The sequence below is a fragment of the Halichoerus grypus genome, chromosome 4 (assembly GCF_964656455.1).
Source record: "Halichoerus grypus chromosome 4, mHalGry1.hap1.1, whole genome shotgun sequence".
In the NCBI taxonomy this organism is placed as follows: Eukaryota; Metazoa; Chordata; class Mammalia; order Carnivora; family Phocidae; genus Halichoerus; species Halichoerus grypus.
This window is the reverse complement of record NC_135715.1, coordinates 61,892,161-61,912,282: the sequence shown is the minus strand read 5'-3', so window position 1 is coordinate 61,912,282 and position 20,122 is coordinate 61,892,161. Positions and strand designations below refer to the sequence as shown.

At 44.1% G+C, this 20,122-nt stretch overlaps 1 protein-coding gene across 3 annotated transcripts in view; it reads right to left on the bottom strand.

The window, feature by feature from the left end:
* The window catches only part of LOC118549992 (uncharacterized), a 228,818-nt gene that overhangs the window by 48,002 nt on the left and 160,694 nt on the right, over positions 1-20,122 (bottom strand). The window contains exon 4 of one of the 3 annotated variants that reach the window (XR_013447005.1): positions 14,973-15,110. The exons of the other annotated variants lie outside the window; for them this stretch is intronic. The gene's annotated coding sequence lies outside the window, so the exon portion shown is untranslated. Of the gene's footprint in view, positions 1-14,972; positions 15,111-20,122 lie in introns of those variants that run through there. 3 annotated transcript variants of the gene reach the window in all.

Here is a 20,122-nt window from a genome sequence, read left to right as displayed (position 1 = left end):
TCAGTGGAATGATTGGCAAAAGAACTTAGGAGCAGGAGAACCCTGATGATGGATGGAATCATCCATAACGGTGGCATTAACCTGATATCTGGCCTTGATTTGTCCTTGAGCACATTTAACTGCATGTCTCCAATCTGCTTATAAAATAAAAAGTGACCACAGCTTCTACAGAGGCAAGAGCACTCGTCTCCCTACCTCACAGGGTAAATGTCCGTATGTGGTTGTACGATCACAAAGGGAAGTATGGAGAGCTACAAGCTAGTTTGTTGTTGTGGGTATGTGTGGGGTGGGGTAAAGGGGATGAAACATCCAATGGGACAGAAAAGGGAAAGGTAGGGGACCCAAATAACAAAGGGAAGAATAAAAAGACTGTACTTGCAATGGTCTAAATGTTTGTGTCCCCACCCCATAATTCATACACTGAAATCCTCACCCCAAAGACAATGGTATTAGGAGATGGGGCCTTTGGGAGGTGTTCAGGTGCTGAGGGTCAAGCCCTCACTTTTCAGATCAGTGTTCTCATAAAAGACCCCAAAGCTTCCTTGCCCCTTCCACCCTATGAGGACACAGCAAAAAAACCCAGCCCTCTGTGAACCAGAAAGAGGGCCCCCCAACCACGCTGGCACGCTGGTCTCAGACTTCCAGGCTGCAAGACTGTGAAAAATAAATTTCTGTTGTTTATAAGCCACCCAGTCTGCGATAGTTTGTTATAGCAGCCCAAACGGACTGTGACAGCTCTGGGCAGAAAAAAAAGCAGCAGATTATAAGATGGTGCTTATGCACTTATGTAAACTTATGTAAGTGTGCAGAAAGGATAAAGTGTTAGCTGAGGATTTGATGGTGCCAAGGCTCTGTTAGAGTCTCTTGTCCACTAAAGCATCCCTACCACTTAGTGTAATGCCGACAGTACAAACATTTCTGGAGGGAGAAAGCAAGAAGCAAACTTTGTTTCTAGAACTAACTTCTCTACTCCCTAGCTGCACAGCTCTGAGCAGTGCTTCCTCCCTCTGACAGCAGCCGAGAGAATGAAAGGTGGTTTTCGACAGTCTCTAACACTCAGACAATGATGGAGGGCAGGTCTGAGCAAAAAGTCTGCCCGATGACCCTAGACAGGTGACCACCACAGTGCTGCAGTGACAGCCTGCTTTGAAGGGCCTGTGTTTGATCTGTAAGCTTTTTTTAGTCCACAAATTTGACACACACACACCAAAAGGCAAAAACAAAAAAAAAACCCACCAGTTTTTAAAAATGTGTACACTTTTCCATTTCATACTTTTAAAGATGTGAGTGTCATCCACCATACTTTTTTAATATTTAGATATATAAGCATATTCTTTTTTTAAAACAAAATCAGACCAGATGTTTATATTATTCTACAAAAGAGAATTTATATGATTTTGCTTTTTAAACTTTCATTCTGACTTAATATATCACAGATATCTCTCCAGGTTTGACCACAGAAGACCACTGTATCAGTCAGCTATTGTCATAGTGAGCTTGCATAACAAATCAGCCCCAAATGCAATGATTTTCAACAGCTATCTTTTCTCTTTTCTTTTTCACTCACACTGAAGTTAAGACTAGACTTGTCTGGGCTCTGAACTTCAGGTTGGGTCCAGCCTGCTCCATGCATCTGTTATCATCCTTGGACCATACAACTTGCAGATCCTATCCTTACAGCGATGGCGGAAGCTCAGGAGGCATGAATGAAAACACATAAAGCTTCCTAAGGCCTGGCTCCATTCACTGTCACTTCTGTCCACACTTCATTGGCCAAAGCAAGTCATATAGTCAAGTTCAGTACTGGTGAGGTGGGGAAATAGACTGTGCTTCTCCTGGGAGAAACTGCAAAGTCATTGACAAAGGGTGTGGTGCTTGGGAGGGGTGCAGCATGAGGATGGATGTAGTATATAAAAATGGATCATACTGTGTTTAACCATTCCCCTGCTGACAAAAGTTAGGTTGATTCCAACTAATAATCATGCAATATACACTCTACCAAACCCTTCATTTGATCCTCAGAACAACCCCGAAGAGCAATTACTATTAACTTTATTCAAGAATGAGGAGGAAACTGGACCATAGTACAAAGAGTTAGTTATTCTTTTAGGGAGGAATCCAGGTGGCCCTCAAATTCAAATATTCTCATTACGGTCCCTTAAAAATCCTTTCTGGGATTTGATGCTTGTCTCCTCCAAGGAGCTGTGAAGAAGATGCAACTTGTTTTATTTCCCTTTTGTCTGGGCTTCCATGAAGCTGGGAACCAAATTTAAGTCTCAGTCAAGGCAAATTACTTATGGTTAACATATCCATAGACTTATTTTCTTTGGTTTTAGTTTTCCATTTCTATTTCATTCAACTTTATTGTAATGTACTTTTTGTGCAGGCTTCCTTAATTTTTAAAATAAAGAATCAAGGTGTAATTAATATGAATTTTGAGAGTGTTAAAATTCTAGGTACTGAGGAGTCCTGGGCTCAGATGGATGGATGGTGAGTGCCCTGGACTCTGTCTTCCACACTCTAGAACTTTCTGGAGCCCGGCTTCTTGGTGTTCACTGTCACAGAGGACAGGAAAGGGTAAAGAGTGCAAACTCAAATGAGTCCACTTGACTAGTTAGCAGCAACTCTCTCTGGTAGCAATTGAACAGAGGTAGAAAATTAACAGATGGTGTTCCTCCCCACTTCCCAATACCAGAGAAAATACGGGGTTGTTTTAGTGTCCTAGACAAGCACAGCATCTGGCCCTTGTCAGGTACTTGATAAATGCATAATGATATACAGTTATATATTTATCAAAAAGAAATAAATATAATCAGCACCCAAAAAGCAACCCTATTTTTAAATTTTCAATCTTACATTTTGGACTTTTGCATTTTCAAGAGTAGTAGCAGGGCACCTGGGTAGTGCAGTCGATCGAATGTCTGACTCTTGGTTTCAGCTCAGGTCATGATCTCATGGCCGTGGGTGCTCAGCACGGAGTCTGCTTGAGATTCTCTCTCACTCTTCTTCTGTCCCTCCCACTCGTGCACTCTCTAATAAATAAATAAATCTTAAACAAACAAACAAAAATAGTAGCAGTAATAGCAATTTACAGTCAACCTCCTGCCCTGTCTCTGGACAGCATCCTTCCATATGATCACCTACCTTTCCTGCCTATGGTCCTCATTACAGGGTCTCACCTTCCTCCTTGTTGGCAGAGTAAAGAATGAATAGTAAATACCTGAAGACTACTAGCTCACTATTTGCAAAGTGAATCTGGCCATTTTACAGCAGTCATTGATCCCACAGCCCAAGCTTACAAAGGTGGTTTTATTAGCAGCACCCGTTGGTAGGCCATTAATGAGTGTCACCAAAAGGTGACACTTTAGAAGCTCCTTTACAATACCATAAAGCGAAATGGGAAAGGACTGATATTAGCTGACAGTGTTGGCAGATTTATGGCTTGACTTTATATCCATCAGATGTGGAACATATTTTTAGCAAGGCACATCAAGCTTATTTCTTCTCCAAAGGGTTTAACTCAATTGGCCAGAGAGAGATGGAAATCATTTTGCTCCACTATTATTAACATCAAATCTAGGTCCTTGCTTCATGCAAAGGGAAGAAAAGACAGTAAGAAGGTGTGACACAGAGCAGAGTTAGAGACCTCTATTTAAAAGGACAAGTTGAACACCATGAGGCTTCCCATCCACTCCGCTGGGCTCTATTTCTTTCATCAGCTCCTTTTGCCTCCTCTTAAATTTGTCTTAGGACATGAGGTTTTACAAAAGCCAATAGAGAGAAGGTATGGAAAGGAATAACGCTAAGAGGACTCAGGGATTCGGGACTCTACTGCTGACCTCCACTTTCCACTGGCAGCCTGTTCCCAGGGTCAGTCACAGCAGTCAAGATTCTTCATAGTCTTTACCTTTGCTCATCTCTGAGACTGTCAACACTTCGGCCAAAGAGTGCTTAGGAAAATAATCGTAGACCCCTTTAAGGTCAACCTATTCCTCCATGTCACTTTTTTTTTCTTTTTTGACATTCAGTAGCAGTCTAGCAGGAAAACAAAATATTGGCATAAAGAAGGGAAGGTTCAAATGTATTCCTAGTTAATTGCAATATCTGCAAATCAAGTAACACTGTAAACGTTGTTGCTGCTTTGTCCTGAGGAACTGTCTGGCCGCTAAAGGTAAGAAAGAAGAGTGGCAAGAACACTGTAGGAAATTCATTTTGCCATTTCCCTCTCCCCTCTGGACCCTCCCAAATTCTCCTGAACTGTGACTGAAACCAGACTCTTTGGAATGGAGACCCACTTACGCAGTGGACATCCAACAGTCCCACAAGTACAGTTGGGCAGGGGGACTATTGAAGAAACCAAGCCCTAACATTTGTACTTTGTGTCCCAATGCCTGTGACGACCACCCCCTCCTACCCCCCACCACAGCCCCACCAAGGCCCACACTCATAAGCCATTCCTTCCCACAGATACCCACACTGGGGCAAAGGTGGAGTTTGGGGGCTCACACTGAAAACTTAATCTCATGATTTTAGCTAGCAATTCCATCAAATGCAAGCAATCCGTGCACATAGGCAATGAGAAAATGGCACAGAAATAGCTCTTAACAAAACACACTCTCATATGAATGGAAAGACCTGGATCGAAAGTCAGTCTAACACTGACCACTTAAAGAAGCGTGACTTTGGACCAGCCTCTTGACTTCACTGAATCCATTTCCCTGAGTTAAAATGAGGTTACTTAAGCAACAGTGTTCTGTACATTTAAGCATCAGCCAAAATAAAGAGATTTATACAAAGAAATGCCAGTTAAAGAACCAGGTCATTAGGCCTGCATCTCCACGATACAAGTATTGTTTTTCATTTCGGTAACACTGTTTGAGACACTCGACACTTAAGAAGTGTCCCCATCTTTGCATTCAATTGCCCCCACATAGTAGGTGCCGTGCCTTAGGCCAAACTATGGGAACACTGTGATGCTGGCCACAATTTCTGGGTACACAGGCACATGGGACCTCAGAAGGGAAAGAGAGAGAACGATTATTTTTTTTATAAAACCATTTAAAATATGCAAAGTTATGATAAGCCACCAACTCTCCCCAAGAGCCCAACATCCTTAAAAGATACCCTGCAAGCTCAGTTCATCTGTTTTCAAGCTCAGTTCCATCCAAGTCATATTAATAAGGATAAAATTCCTCACAAGCACCTTTTCTGTGAGAAAACAAGTGTCATACTGTCCCCTGATCTGACTATAAATTCCTGCTGCTTCTCCTTCCCCAATTAAGACATTTTTAGAGGAAGAATACAATTCTTTTAGAGGCACTGAAAACATACATCTGAGCTGTTTGCGGGGAGGAGAGAGAGAGAGATAGGAAGTACTCTTAATGAGGAGAATCTTGGCTCTTGGTCCAGAAGGGCAGGCGGCCTACAGGCAGGTGCGCATTGCGGGAGGGGACGGGTGCCTCATGGCCAGCTGCCACCCAGAGGGCCCCTGACTACCTGAAGCCTAGACCAAACCTTCTGGAAAGTGGGTTAGGGAAGGAGGAGCCCCCCGCCCCCAGTAAGCAGGAGCTTTTCCTATCTGTTGAATCAACATAGAGGGGCAGAGCACAGGCTTGGTCCTGGACGGGGGAGTGTTCTGGAACGGTGGGAGATACACACCTTGATAGTTGGGCTAAACCTTTTGTTGCACTTTCATCTCTTACTCTTAATCTTTAATGAGAAACCATTCTGAAGGTTTTTGGCTATTTGAGCAGTATCAGCCTGGCGAGTTAGCTAAATTTGGTAGCAATGTGCGTTTTAGGGAGGGGAAGCTCCAGGAGGTAGGAAGCCAGGCAGGAGGCTGAGGAAAGATTTCCAGAAGAGGTTAATGAGGGCCTGAACCAAAGGAGTGGCAGAAGCATTGCCCTAATGTGGAATATTAGGCCTGAATCTCAAACCACTGCACAACGAAAAGAGAGACGAACATCCATCGGCTCTGGTCTCCCACCCCGCCGGGGTCTTTTGTAGGAGGAATTACAGGGAGGCCTCCTGAGAGCTTGTCAGAATATGCCACTTCCTGTATGTTTTATTCATATGCCATCAGTTATCTTCTAAAAAATTAAAACACAATTCACAACAGTTTTAATGTTGAATTCATACAATTTTAATGAAATCAAGATTCATGTTAATGAAAACTGATGAGAACTTGCTACTGATCCCAATGATCACCTTCATTAATAGAGCAGTATCTTGAAATGAAGAAGGGTGGTGGTTTGGAAATAAACCTTTGAGCTATTGGGAATTTATAATAATCATTAAAAATATTAATACTAATTAATATTAATAATTTAATTAATTAAAATATGTTTAGTGTGCCTATGAGGTGAGCTATAAAGGATGTTTACAGTAGGCTCATTTCTAATTTCAAAATTTGGAAACACGTGAGTTTTTCAAAAAGCAAGGATTAGTTGAGTAATTTGTAATGTTTCCATACGGTGGAACACTTTCTAAGAATTAAAAATGATGTCATAGCAATGTATTTACTTAAATGAAAAGACATTCTACTATTAGGTGAAAAACCTCAGATTACAGAACAGCATGCATATGAGCTCACTGTTGCTTAAAAGGAAAGGATGTACATAGACAAAAAACTAGAAGGATATACACCAAAATGTTAACGAGGGTTATAGTAAGTGGAGGAGCATGAATAATTATTATTTTCTTTTGTTTCCTCCCCCAGGTTCTCTATTGCTTTTTTTCTAAAATGAACATGTATTACATATACAGTAACAGAGTTACTTTTTGAAGGTATGCATGTGCTATTAGAAATGTGAATGTAACATGTCAGGAATCTGGTGATGAGCACCTGAAGGAAAGGTGGGGCAAGGGGACTGGCCCCGTTGGGAGTCTGGGTCCCCCAAAAGTAGAGTGATGTAACACATGGAGCAAATGCCCAAAGAGCACAGACTTCAGATCCCACTTCAGCCACTTGTAATGCTGGACAAGTTACTTAAGCTTTTTTTTTAGATTCCTCATCTGCAAAACAGGTGAAAAAGAATACCATTTGTTGTTCCAACTGCATTGTTGGAAATCTAAATTAAGTTGATAACAGTATGTGTAAAGTTTCTCAGCTTCAAATAAAGTCTGGCACAGGATAAGCCTTATATGTGCTTGCTTATTTAAAAGAGATTTCCCTTTTAATGATTTCTAAGATGAATAGGTGAAAAAAATTACTTTATTATCCCACCCCCTTGGGGCTGAGTCAGCTGGGGAGACAAGGCTGGTGCTGTGTTCTTTTCAAACATGGTTCATAATCTTAATTTCTTTAAAAAACCAATTCACTTCCTTTCCTCCTCCCCATAAAAGCTCTTTGGGAAGTTTTGCCTTATTGCTAATGGTTTTCTTTATAACTGGATGATCAATTCAACTGAGATTAATTGAGCATGAAACTGGCAACATCTGTGAAGCCATTTATCAGGGAGAAGGAGCCGGATCACACTGGAGCCCACCAGCTGTCATTATCTGCGCTCTCGTTCCAGCAGCCTCGGGCACACCTGAGCCTCAGGTGGCCAGCAACATGTTGGCCGAGTATGTGCGCAAGCAAGCAGAGAAGCTGCCTGCATGCCCCTCTCCCCAGCTGAAAGGCTGCATGTCTGCAGGTGATCCTTGCAAACCCAAAATGCTGAATTTATTCCAATGTCAAGCCAGCATCTTGCTATAACACTGTTCACTAAAAAAATTAATTTAATTCAAGACAGATAGGATCTGGATCCTGTCCAAAGGAGTTTCATTAATGAAGTACCAAAAGCATACATCTTATGAAGCAGTATCCAGCATGGGCTCTGCAACACTATGTTGGTAGAGTTTTGGACTTTTCTTAAAAATAATCATGACAGGTAAGCCTGGGCGGCTCAGTCGGTTAAGCGTCCGAGCTTATATGACATATATCGACATATGAAGCTTCTCCTGAGCCTTCAGCTCAGGTCATGATCCCAGAGTCCTGGGATCAAGTCCCACATTGGGCTCCTTGCTCAACGGGGAGCCTGCTTCTCTCTCGGCTGCTCTGTCTGCTGCCCCCCCCGCTTGTGCTCTCTAACAAATAAATAAAATCTTAAAAAAGTAATCATGACAACAATTGAAATGCATTGTATATGATGATGATGTTTACAGTAGGTTAAGCACAGAAAGGTTAAGTAGCTTGCCCACAGTTACACAGTAAGTCAGGGGCAAAGCTGGGATTCCAAGTGGTCAGTGTGGCTCCCCAGTCCATGCACCAGCTAACCTTTCTGTTACACTGTTTCACATGTGTGGATGGGTGCACACTTTTCACACATGCACACGTGTGCACACACACACACCCCAGTTAATTGTCCTTTTCAGTCCCCATGCAAATTGAGGGATGCAGGAAGTTCTGCAGCTGGCTAAGACCAGCTTTTAAAAAGTTCTGAAGCCAAGGTCGCTCCTAAGCAGTATCCAGGTCCAGGTGTCATATCCTTTGCCCACCCGTTTTTCTAGGCAGAAAGCACTGAGGAGATACAGTCCCCACACAAGGCTTGCTCTTCATTTCCTTCTGCACAGGGGGAGTTCAATCTGTGTGTGTGTGTGTGTGTGTGTAAACTTGGCTGGGCCACTGTGCCCAGATATTTAGTCAAACACTATTCAAGATGTCTCTGTGAGGGTGTTTTGGGGATGAGATGTAAATCTAAATCAGTGGTCTTTGAGTAAAGCAAACTGTCTTCCATAATGTGGGTGGGCCTCATCCAATCAGTTGAAGGCCTCAATTGAACAAAGGACTGACCTCCCCTGAGCAAGAAGGGGACTCTGCCAGCAGATGGCCTTCCGACCTGAACTGCAGCATTAGTCTGTTTGGGATGCTGTAACAAAATGCGACAGACTGGTGGCTTATAAACAACAAATTCATTTGTCACAGTTCTGGAGGCTAGAAGTCCAAGATCAAGGTGCCTGTATGGTTGGGTGAGGGCCCTCTTCCTGGCTGTTGACTTTTCGTCACCTGGCAGAAGGGGTGGGATCTCTCTCGGCTCTTGTATAAGGACACTGAGCCCATTCACGAGGGCTCTGCCTCCTAACACCATCCTACCGGACATTAGGATTTTGACCTAGGAATTTGGGAGGGACCGACATTCAGACCACAATGCTGGGTCTTCAGTTTGTGGTCTACCCTGCAAATGTTGGACTTGCCCACCTCCATAATTGCATGAGCCAATCCTTAAAGTAAATTTCCTCCTATACATATACATATCCTGTCGGTTGTGTTTCTCTGGAGAACCCTGACTATTACATTCGTCTCACTCAGCTGTGCCCAGAGCACACACTCTCACATAGCTGGCTCTGGGAGTAGGAGGGGGGTTTTGCTTTGAGAAGGGGGTGGAACCAAGTGACCTTTCAAGTCTTTACAGAGCTAAAATTTGAGATTTGGTCATTCCAGTACTTGGTACTTCCCTTAGTACAGAATCTAACCTCAAGGAAAACACCTTTCACTCATGTGACCAAATATAAGAATAGGACGGAATGAGGGCTCTCGTCCCAACATTTAAAGGGACAGGCGTGTGAAGTACAAGGCCCCACACAAGAACGGAACTGAGTTTGTGACCCAGATCCTGCCACTAGCCTTTTAAACTCTGAATCACAGAATTCACAAAGGGAGGGAGATTCTTGTCCCTCCCCCACTGCATGTTTTTTCTAAGCAAAAAAACAACAATGACCAAAGGAAATCCTTTGTGGGAGACTTCCTACCATTCCATAGCTACCATTCAAAAAAAAAAAAAAAAAAAAGGCTCATGGAACTGGGCCACCCCTCCTGGCAAAAGTCAGGCATTGAACTTGACAAGGGGATCATTTTGCTCTTCCTGTTGAATCTATTTTGCAAGTAGTCATGGTCATCATCACTGAGCTTCCTAGTGGAGGACATGTTCATGGCCAGGGTGTCCACCTAAACCTCTTTGACTTAAAGACCGTTTTCTGTGCTAGCTCCCCCACGAAAGGAATCTGTCACCCAAGGGGGCACTGAGACTGCAACCACAGTCCCAGCCAGACATTGCTATGAGAAAATGCAATAAATATGGCCCTAAGAGTTTATAACACCTCTCACCTTCCCACAATGTAATGAACAGGATAGATTCTTAAATATCAGCCTTCAGCACAAGCCTATTTCCCATAACTTCATTTGGGAAAAGTTATCAACCCAAAATTCTCAACCGATTTCTTAAAACGTAACTAATACAGTCTAAAACACTTATATATCCACATATATAGTATATGCATGTTAGGATGCTGCAAGCATTGCTTCCTGATCACCAAAAAATTACTATGTTCGTCACGAAGAGTTGCTTGATGTGCTGTGGCCCCTCTCTTAGCTCTAACAACAACCAAGGCATGCACCTCATGCCGACACTCCACGTGCCTTTAAACAAAATCTGACTTTCTAGGAATTGTTTTTAGACTGTAACTCAAAACTATTCCTACAAATCATTTAGTTTAAATGTTGTATGGAGTTTGGGGGTCACGTGTGTGTTTTTCTATATCATCATTGACCAAAAAAACAAACAAACAAACAAACAAAAAAACACATTGTATTAAGAGTTACATACATTCCATGAAATTGGGCTTTGATAATTCAAGTGGCATTCTATTGAGAAAATGTTCCCTGGGGAGACGTTGTGGAGGATATCCCTATCCTTTATTTGTTTGTCATATTTATTATCTGTCTCCCTTCACTGAACTGTAAGCCCTACAAGAACAGAGATTGATTTCTGGTGTGTTGATACGTCCCCAGTGCCTAGAAGGGACCTGACTCACAGGAGGTGTGCAGAGCATTTGGATGAGTAAGTCAGCAACAGTCAGGCTGAAGGGAGATGGGTGGATTACTAAAATCCTCATCATCTACCGGGAGAAGCTCTGAAAAAAGCACTGTAGCAGGAGGTAGGAGGTCCAAGTTTTGAGTCCTGGACTGGCCACCGAGTTACTCACTGAGTGACTTTGAGCCTCATTTTCCTCTCTAGGCACTGGATTCTCAACCCAGCCCCCAGCTCCTTCTTTGGCTCCTTGTCTGATTCTGTGGGAATAAGCCTATCTAGCTCTCTAATTGGAGGGTTGGGGAGGTGGGGGGTGGGGTGGGGGGAGGCACCCTCAGTCACTGCTGGGAAGAAACTGGGGCAGGCAACAAAAGTGAAAGAAAGCGGAGAATTTGGCTTAGAGAGCGAGGCCTGGCCTTGCCCTCTCTTGGGGCGGCTCCCTTCTTGTTCCATCACATTATACATTGTATTGTGGCGATGCTTAAACACAAAGGAACCATTGCGGAAGTACCTTACAGTTCCAGGAGGCCAATCTGCATTCCCTTTAAGGGCAATCCTGGTCTACAGAAAAACAGGCAGCTGGGCTTTCCAGCAAAGAGGTACAAAGCTGTGGTTTCCCCCTGAGGTATCACCTACCATGCAAGGCTGAGATGCCAGTAGGCGTGTCCCCAGCCACTATCCCTGTCAGAGGCCCCGCACAGTAAGTACAATAGAGATCACAGAGATCAACAAGGGCTGTGTGGCTTCCGGGCCTGGGGAAGAGCAGCGAGCAGAGCAGAGAGAAGGAGGCCTCACCCCATTCAAGCTAGAGGATGACATGGGGAGGCTCCTATCCCCTGCCCTCTATGGCCAGGCTCCTGACCAGCAGCCATCCTCCTGAAGCAGTCATGTTAAGAAAGTACTTACCAAGCATTGTGCTAACATTTTTATGTACGTTATGGAACTTGATATCTCAAATAGCCTTACAAGGTAAGTCCCATTGTTGCAGGTGAAGAAATTCTGGCTTAGGGAGTTTAAGTGACTTGCTGACAGGCACACAGCCGGGAGATGGCAGAGGTGGGGCTAAATCTACGCGGTCTGACCCCAGGGCTCCAGTCCCTTACAACCACACAGTATCTAAACAAGTTCCGGTCTTGCTGTAAGGTGGTGCACACCTTCCACTCCTTTAAACACTGGGACCCACTCCCATCCCTGCTGAACTGTCTCAGCTCCCCAAGGCACTTGGTGATACTCAAATACGTTCTTCTGTCTTTCATCTTAAATGTGCCTCCACACCAAAGTCCTCTGGTTCTGGTAGGATCTCTTTCTCGCCATCATGACCAGAATTCTTTAAAAAGTTTGCAACACTGTTTTCTCCCTTCTTCCTCCCCTCTACTCCCTCCCTACACTGAGGGATCCAAATGGAGCCTCAGTTTGGAGGTGCACCCTGTGCCGTGGGAAAAGTGCCACATCCGGAAATGCTGAAAAATCCATCCATCCAGAAGCTGTGCTGGAGGGAAGCCCGAGAGCCGGAGGAGTGAGCAGCTGCGGGAAGAGTTTGATAGCGAGCAGTTCCCAGGCTGCAGGATGCACCCGTGGACAGCCTGGTCTGAGTGCACCAAACCGCATGGCGGCAGGATCCAGGAACGCTACATGACTGTCAAGAAGAGGTTCAAAAGCTCCCAGTTTAGCAGCTGCAAGGACAAGAAGGAGATCAGAGTGTGCAATGTGCACCCTTGTTATTAGCAAGGGTGTGAGTGGTTCAAGGCTGCACCCTAGATTTGCAGTCGCCAATGGCTGGAGTGTCTGTTTGCTTGTTGTTTAAGGCAATTTAAATTGTATTCACTAGTAAAAAAAAAAAAAAGAAAGAAAGAAAGAAAGAAAGCTTCTGACCTCACCATGATCCCCAAATGCTTAGTAGGCATTTTCTTTTTTCAATTATTTGACTTGATTTCTCAGCCCCTTTTACACAGTTAACCATGACCCTGATCTTCAAACCTGCTCTTCCTTTGGGAACCGACCTCACTGCCACCTCTCCTGATTCTCCTCCCAGCTCTCTGGCTGCCCATCCCAGCTGGCCTCAGGTGCCCCTGCCACCCTGCCCATCCCTTAAATGTTGAGGATCCTCAGGATTCTGTCCTGGGTTCTGCCTTCTCACTCTGGACACTCTCTGGTAGGGATTTCACTCATTCTCAGGCCGGTGATATTTATATACAAGCGATTCCCTAACCTTTACCTCCTGCTCTACTCTATATTCTGAGATTTAGCCCATAAACTCAGCCTGCCAGTGGTCCATCCCCACCACCAGGAGGAACAAATTCTCCCAGGACCCAGCCGTATTGATGTCTCCTGCCACGTTTCTCCCACCAAATTGTCCAGCCTTTCTGAACGATTGACTCTTCCTCCTCTGAGCTGCTTTACAGCTGTGCCCCCTCTTCTGGTGAACTCCTTAGCCCTCCTTTTCCCTGGCTCAGTTCCACTCACCCTTCAGATCTTCACATGGATATCACTTCCTCCAGGAAGTAGGGAGGTGTCAGGCCTGGGTGAGCGCTCATGGCCCCGCACAGCTCCCTCATCAGAGCACCTGTTCCACTGTGCTGCCAGGGCCTATTTTCTCTATATCCTCCATAGACTAGAAGTTTCCTATTTAATCCCCACTAACTACTGGAATTCTTGATCCATGCATTGTAGGCATTCAATAAATATGGTCAAGTAGATGAAGATTGAATGAATGGGAATGATAGCATCACTTAATCTGGTCTCAGGACCCTCTCAAGTCTGATGAACCCATAACTCCAGGAATTCATGGTGATTGAAACAGGATTCCTGTTTCCTTGTGAGTCCTCTTTGTTCACTGCAGGCGATGTTGTCTCCTAAGAACTGAAACTTACACCTGTCTTCTGACTCCCGTTCATGTCAACCACCTTGACCACCAATATGTTTACCACTGGCCTGATCCTACTGTTCTTCTTTCTCTGAGCACGCTATCCTACTGTGTTCTCTGGCTGTCGCTGCTGCCAGTCACCAATACCGGTCACCATCTTGTGCACGGGTTGGGATGGCTTGATGCATCGAACACTGTGGGTCTAGTAGGCTGCTGCCTGGCATACTTCAGTCCCAAAGGGAGCCTTCCTCACTCTGGAACTCCTAGCATGCAATCTCTCTGGATCCACATAAGCAGCCTCGGACTGCATTTGTGTGTGTGTGCACGTGCCTGGTAAACCACAACTCTAGCCAAACCCAGCCTCTTCCAATCCAGTGCAACCTGCAGAGAATGTGGCAACAGTTCATCTGCTTCCTTCCGATCAAGACTGTTCCTGGCTGGGGTTGCCCAAATCTGCCACATGTGTAGAAAAACACAAGCCTTTCCACTCACCACCCAGATGTTTCCAGATATTGTCATGTTTATGGATAGAAAACATCTGGATGTCTGATTGACCCTGCAGAAACTTCTTGCCCAGATGCTTGTTGTCATATAAAATTCTGACAGAGTGATCTTTCTGCTCTCCTCAAATCTGCCATTTCTTTCCCTTCACTGCCATTCCAGAAGGCGCATTCCAGGTGCAATTGTCATTCTGGAGCAAGCGTGGCTGAGTAATGTCATTGGAGTTTTGTAAGGATCATCCCAAAGGACGGGTAGCAGGACTCAGCGCTCCACCAGGCAGCAGAGCACTTGGTGTTGGCCAGCCCACAGGCTTCCTCAAGTCCCAGGCCAGCCGCCTGTCCCCTCACACCGTGGGTTCCCTAAAAGTTCCCAAATCCTGGGGCCTCTTACTGCTGTTCCCAGAGGAGCCAGAGCCTTTTTTGCTACTGAGAGAAAAGCTACTATAAACACAAAACACTGTTAGGATATGACCCTCTTATTTACTAACCAAAGCATTTTTCATGCATATCTGTGATTTGCAAGTCTTTTCATAATAGGGCTCCTTAGTTACGTTCAAAGGTGTCATCTCAAAATACCTCTTAAAATGGACTTCATTGATTAATATCAAATTCGTTTACCCATTTATCAGTCAATTTATCAATAGACTGATTCCATAAATGTTTATTTTGCCTTTACTATGTGACAGGCTTTGGAGAATATGTAAGAATACCAAAAGAAAAAGACTTGAACCAGTCCTCAAATTGCTTACCATCTGTACTAGTTCACTAGGGCTACCATAACAAAATACCAGAGTGGGTGGCTTACACAACAACAATTTATTTTCTCATAGTTCTGCAGGTTGGAAATCCAAGATCAAGGCATCTGCAAGTCTGACTTCTTTAGAAGCCTCTCTCCTTGGCTGACAGGTGGCCATCTTCTCCGTGTCCTCACCTGGTCTTCCTCTGTGAGCACACATCCTTTTTACAAAGACACCAGTCAGACTGGATTAGGGTCCCACCCTAACTGCTTTGTTTTAATGTAATCACTGCTTTGAGGAGCTTATCTCCCAATATGATTTCATGCTGAAGTACTGGGGGTTGGGACTTCAACATATGACTCTGGTGAGAGGGGGATGGGGGGACGAAATTCAGCCCCTAACACCATTTATTTGGAGAAGTGGAGAAATTAAAACGTGATTACAATGAAGGGTATTAAGGACTATGGTAGAGAAGATACAAGGTGATTCTGAAGCATCAAATAGGACAGCTAGCCCAGTGCGGGTAAGGGTGGGAGCAGTCAAGGAAGGCTTCCAAGAGGAGGAGATGCTCCCACACTGAACAAAAAGGTGGCACATACAGAGACCTGGAATGAGAGTACAGCTTATTGAAGTAATTCCATGTGACCAAATCATACAGCACAAGAGTGGAAGCAAGAAGAGAGATATGAGAAGATAGCAGGGCCCGGAGGAGAGCCCCCTTAAGGAGACTGGGCTCAGTTCCATCGCAATGGTGTGTCAGAGAAATGCATGGTGGGGAAGGGTAGGAGTGCTTACAGAACCAGATGTGCGCTTTATAATAGATCATGGCATTCATTGTTGGGGATAGATCAGAGCTCCTGCCAGACTAGAGGCTAAGCGAGCAGGTAGGAGGCTGACAAAATTAGCCATGTAAAAGGTGATGAGGACCTAATGTAACCCATTCGTGGGGTAGACAGAGAGGATGGTGTGGATTAGCACTGAAACTGAAGCCACAGGGAAAAAGAAGTTCCTTCCAGGAGAATATGCAGAGTAAGTAGACTAGAGGCCAAGGAGGAAACTGTAGGGTCATTAGTTGGCATTTAAAGAAGGCCTAACAAACAGGGATGCCAAGCAGGCTGGCAGCAACTCGAACTATAAACACAAAAGGAGAATGTGTGCAATTGTAGCGCACAAGTCCATCTAAACAGGGCAGCCATAGCCTAGCTCCAGCAGAGGCTACCACAGGGGCATGCTGCCTAGGCCTGCCCCATCTTCGGATTCTTCAAGAAAAGTGATACCCATAGCCCCTCGGGTGAGATGATCCAGCTTTTAAACAGTAAAAAGCAATTAGAAAACCCTAAGCAGGTCAAGCAACATGAACATGTGAGCTGTATCTGACATACAAGTTTGAATTCAGGGGACTAGAAACCACCAAGGAGACAGGGAAGTGGGACAGGCGAGGGAAGGCAGTGTTGTGGCGGACTGGACTGTCACCCTGCCCTGCCTGGGAGGGACTCCACATGACGCCTCACTGACATCAGGCTGGGCCATGTCGCCTGCTTTGGACAATGGAATGTGAGCACAGGGGACCTGTGTCACTCACTTGCTGGTGGAAAGCTTTAGGAGCTGGTATGTGCTTCTCTGTGATCTCTTTTTTTCCCTCTGATAGAAGAGGGACCACATTCCACAGAGTGCCCAGAATGATGAGGACACAGAGCAGATCTGCGGCTGGCCTAGAACATAGAGCACAAGTGAGAAATAAATCTCTGCCATTGCAAGTACTGAGATTTGGGGATCACTCACTGGGTTACTGTAGCATAACCTGGCCTATCCTGACTGATGCAGCCACAGGAGCCGAAGGAAAATGGGTTCTCTGAAGCGAGTAACAATGCGTGTTGTCAAATGCTACAGAACCAGTTCAGGGAAAATCTGTAATCCCACGCAGACACAGCAGAACAGGATCCCCGAGCAGCAAAAGGGAGATGGGTTTCGAGGGCGGGGCCTGGTCTAAGACATGAGGAGGGGCACTTCCTGTTCCTCCAAGGGACTTATGGAAAGGAAGACAGCATAGGTGTGGGTACAGGGACAATTTCAGGAGGTAGGGGGGCAGGACGTTGAGGTGGCCTGGAGTGCATACAATAAAATCAACATAAAATTCAGAACTCTATGCTATGATAATTAAAAGGAGGGAGGCATCACTTTTGCCTGGAGCAATAAAGGTAGATGTGAAAGAAAAGAGAGAATTTGAACCAGACTTGAAGGACAGATACACATTTGTTAAGATACACTAGCTACCCTAAGACAGAAATCCCCCAATGTGGTAAGCTTGACCCAATAGTAAATTTTTCTAATGCATGAAAAGTTCAAAATCATGGGGGAGAGACTCTGCCACTCAATCTTTCACGGACAAGACAGATGAAGGCTCTGCCACCTTCCATATTTGACTTGCATAACAGAGCTGTTCTGATATTTACATACAGTTTGCAGACAGACAAGACACTAGGGGGAAAGTAAATTGGCAGGTTTATATAAGCAAGGCCTGGAAGTGGTACAACTCAGTTACACCCACCCCTAACTGCAAGGGAGGCTGGGAAATGTAGTTTGGCTGTTAAATGAATAGATAGCCAGGGTCTACCCAGTGGGCAGGAATTGGCTTGCCAGAAACAGAGTGAAGGAAAGCACTAGGCAGAAAAAAATCCCATAGGGGTACCTGGGTGGCTCAGTCAGTTAAGCGTCCGACTCCTGATTTCAGCTCAGGCCATGATCTCAGGGTCATGGGATGGAGCCCTACATCAGGCTCCATGCTCAGCAGGGAGTCTGCTTGAGATTCTCCCTCTCCCCCTCCCCCTGCTCATGTGCTGTCTCTCTCTCTCTCTAATAAATAAATCTTAAAAAAAAAAAAGGAAAGGAAAAAATGGGATAAGCAGGGAAGAAATTTTCAACATGTATTCAGGGACTATAATAAATTAAAATTGTCTACAATGTAGAATTCATGTAGAGTCTATTGGGAGAGAAAGCTACAAGGGGAGGCTGGATCCTGATTGAACAAAGCTTTAAATACCTAATAAGAGTATTAAGCTTATCTTAGCCATCAAGGACCTAACAAAGGTTCTAAAATGACTTTTCACTGAAAAAGATCTTTCAGGGAAGTAGAGGTGAAGATATTCATTAATGGCGGAAAAAAAAGAGATACATGGAGCAAATATGGCTAAATCTTGCTAATCACTGAATCTGGATAAGGAATGTCTCTACTTTAGTGGGTTTTTAAAAAATTCTTAATGATAAAAAAAAGTTTTTAAAAGATATCAAATGCCCTTAACAAATCTTTCACTATACATGCCACAGGATAATAAAACCAGTAAGGATGAAGTAAGTCTTCTATCTATTGGTGCATAGCTTCTACTGTGAAAACTACTAGTTGATGTGTGCCCACTTTGGAAGAACTAGGACAATGAAGGTATTATTTTTGGTGAATCTACCTACTGTTATCAGTACAGGAATAGTTTGTCCCTCTGCTGAAAATCACAGGTACTTGATTCACTGCTCCTTCCCTGAATGTGTCAGAATTAACTTTGCAAGCAATGCCAGACTTCCATCAGTATTGTAAATCTGTTCTGCAGATAGGCTGTGATCAGAAATGGATTCTCTGAATGAGTCACAAAACTCTTCTGTAGCATCATGATTTGTTGTTTTCCATCACTTCTTTGGCTGGTGATGCTGAGGACTCACTTCACCTGCAATCACCAACACCATATTTGTTCATAAATCTCTTTTATTTCGAGGCCAAAGATGGGATCACCCTCACAACTTTTGCTAAGAAACACTCATGGAGGACACAATTCAGGTATTCCCAATGTAGGCAGATGCACGGCCTCACCCCCAAACATGTAGGACACTTGAGATTTGCCAAGAATTTTTAACAACTGCTTTTTCATAAAGAGAGAGAACTTTTCTGGGCTTATACTTTCAAGTCCTGCACAGAGATCCACATTATTCTTTGCAAGCTAGCAAAACCCTTCTTGCTTTTATGGAGACAGATGATATAATGGAAAACACACACAACAGTGATCAGACTAATCTGAGCACCAGCAGCGTTTAGCAGTTACATAACTTCTACGATCCTATGACATGAGAATAATAATACCTATTACCAGGATCACTATATGAATGAAATGAGACGACACATATCAAGTGTGTAACATAGAATGGTGTTAATACATGTATGTTCCCCACACATACTCCACTTCCCCCACATAGACTCAGATCCTGGCCTTGCCTCTGATGAGCAGAGCACCATAATCCAACTGTGAAAGCTTACCTGACCTCAGGTAGTGTGCACCCTCATGTGCAGATACAGCACCTCCTGTGTTTCCTGCTCTCTGCACCTTGCATTCTAGCATGGTCCCACCGACAATGACTGGCCCCCTTGAAACTTCACCTATACTGGCTGCTTTGCCTTGGAGACACACTACTGCCTTCAAGGGCTATTAAGCACCGAGTACGAAGAAGAGATATCATGCTTCCAGGGGCCTCTACAGAGGGGGTAGCAGAAGAAAGTCCACTTGTTTGACCTGCCCATGCTGCCTCCAACCTTGACTTTTCCAAAGATGGCAGAGTCCTTCCAGTCAACAACTCTTCTGGCTCTTCTTATTCTGAGGTCTGCTGCAAAGGTTTTCTCCCATGTTTTCTTCTAGGTATTTAGAGTTTTAGTCTTTACATTTAGATCTGTGATCTATTTTAAGTTAATTTTGTATAATGTTCACTAGGTTCTCATAGATGCTTTCTATTAGACAGAGGAAGTTCCATGCTACTCCTCGTGTCCTGAGAGTTTTCTTCAACTATAGATGTGAGACTGTATCCAGTGCTTTTTTTCTACATCTATTGAGATGATGCTACGTTTTTTTCCTTTTTAGTTTGTTAATATGGTGAATTAAATGGATTGATTTGGGGATGTTAAGGCAGCATTCTTGGGATATATTCCGCATGGCCATGATGTACGTTTTTTACACCTTGTCGGATTAGATTTGCTAAAATTTGCTTTAAAATTTTTGCATCTATATTTATGAGTGATATTGGTCTACAGACTTCTTTTCTTGTAATGTCTTTTCTGGTTTGGTATTTGGGTAGTGCTGGTCTCTTTGAATGAGTTGGTATGCATTTCTTTCACTTCCATATTCTAGAAGAGTGTGTATTTTTGGTACTGTTGGTATAATTGCTTTTTTTAATGTTTGGAAGACTTCCGCAACAAAATGA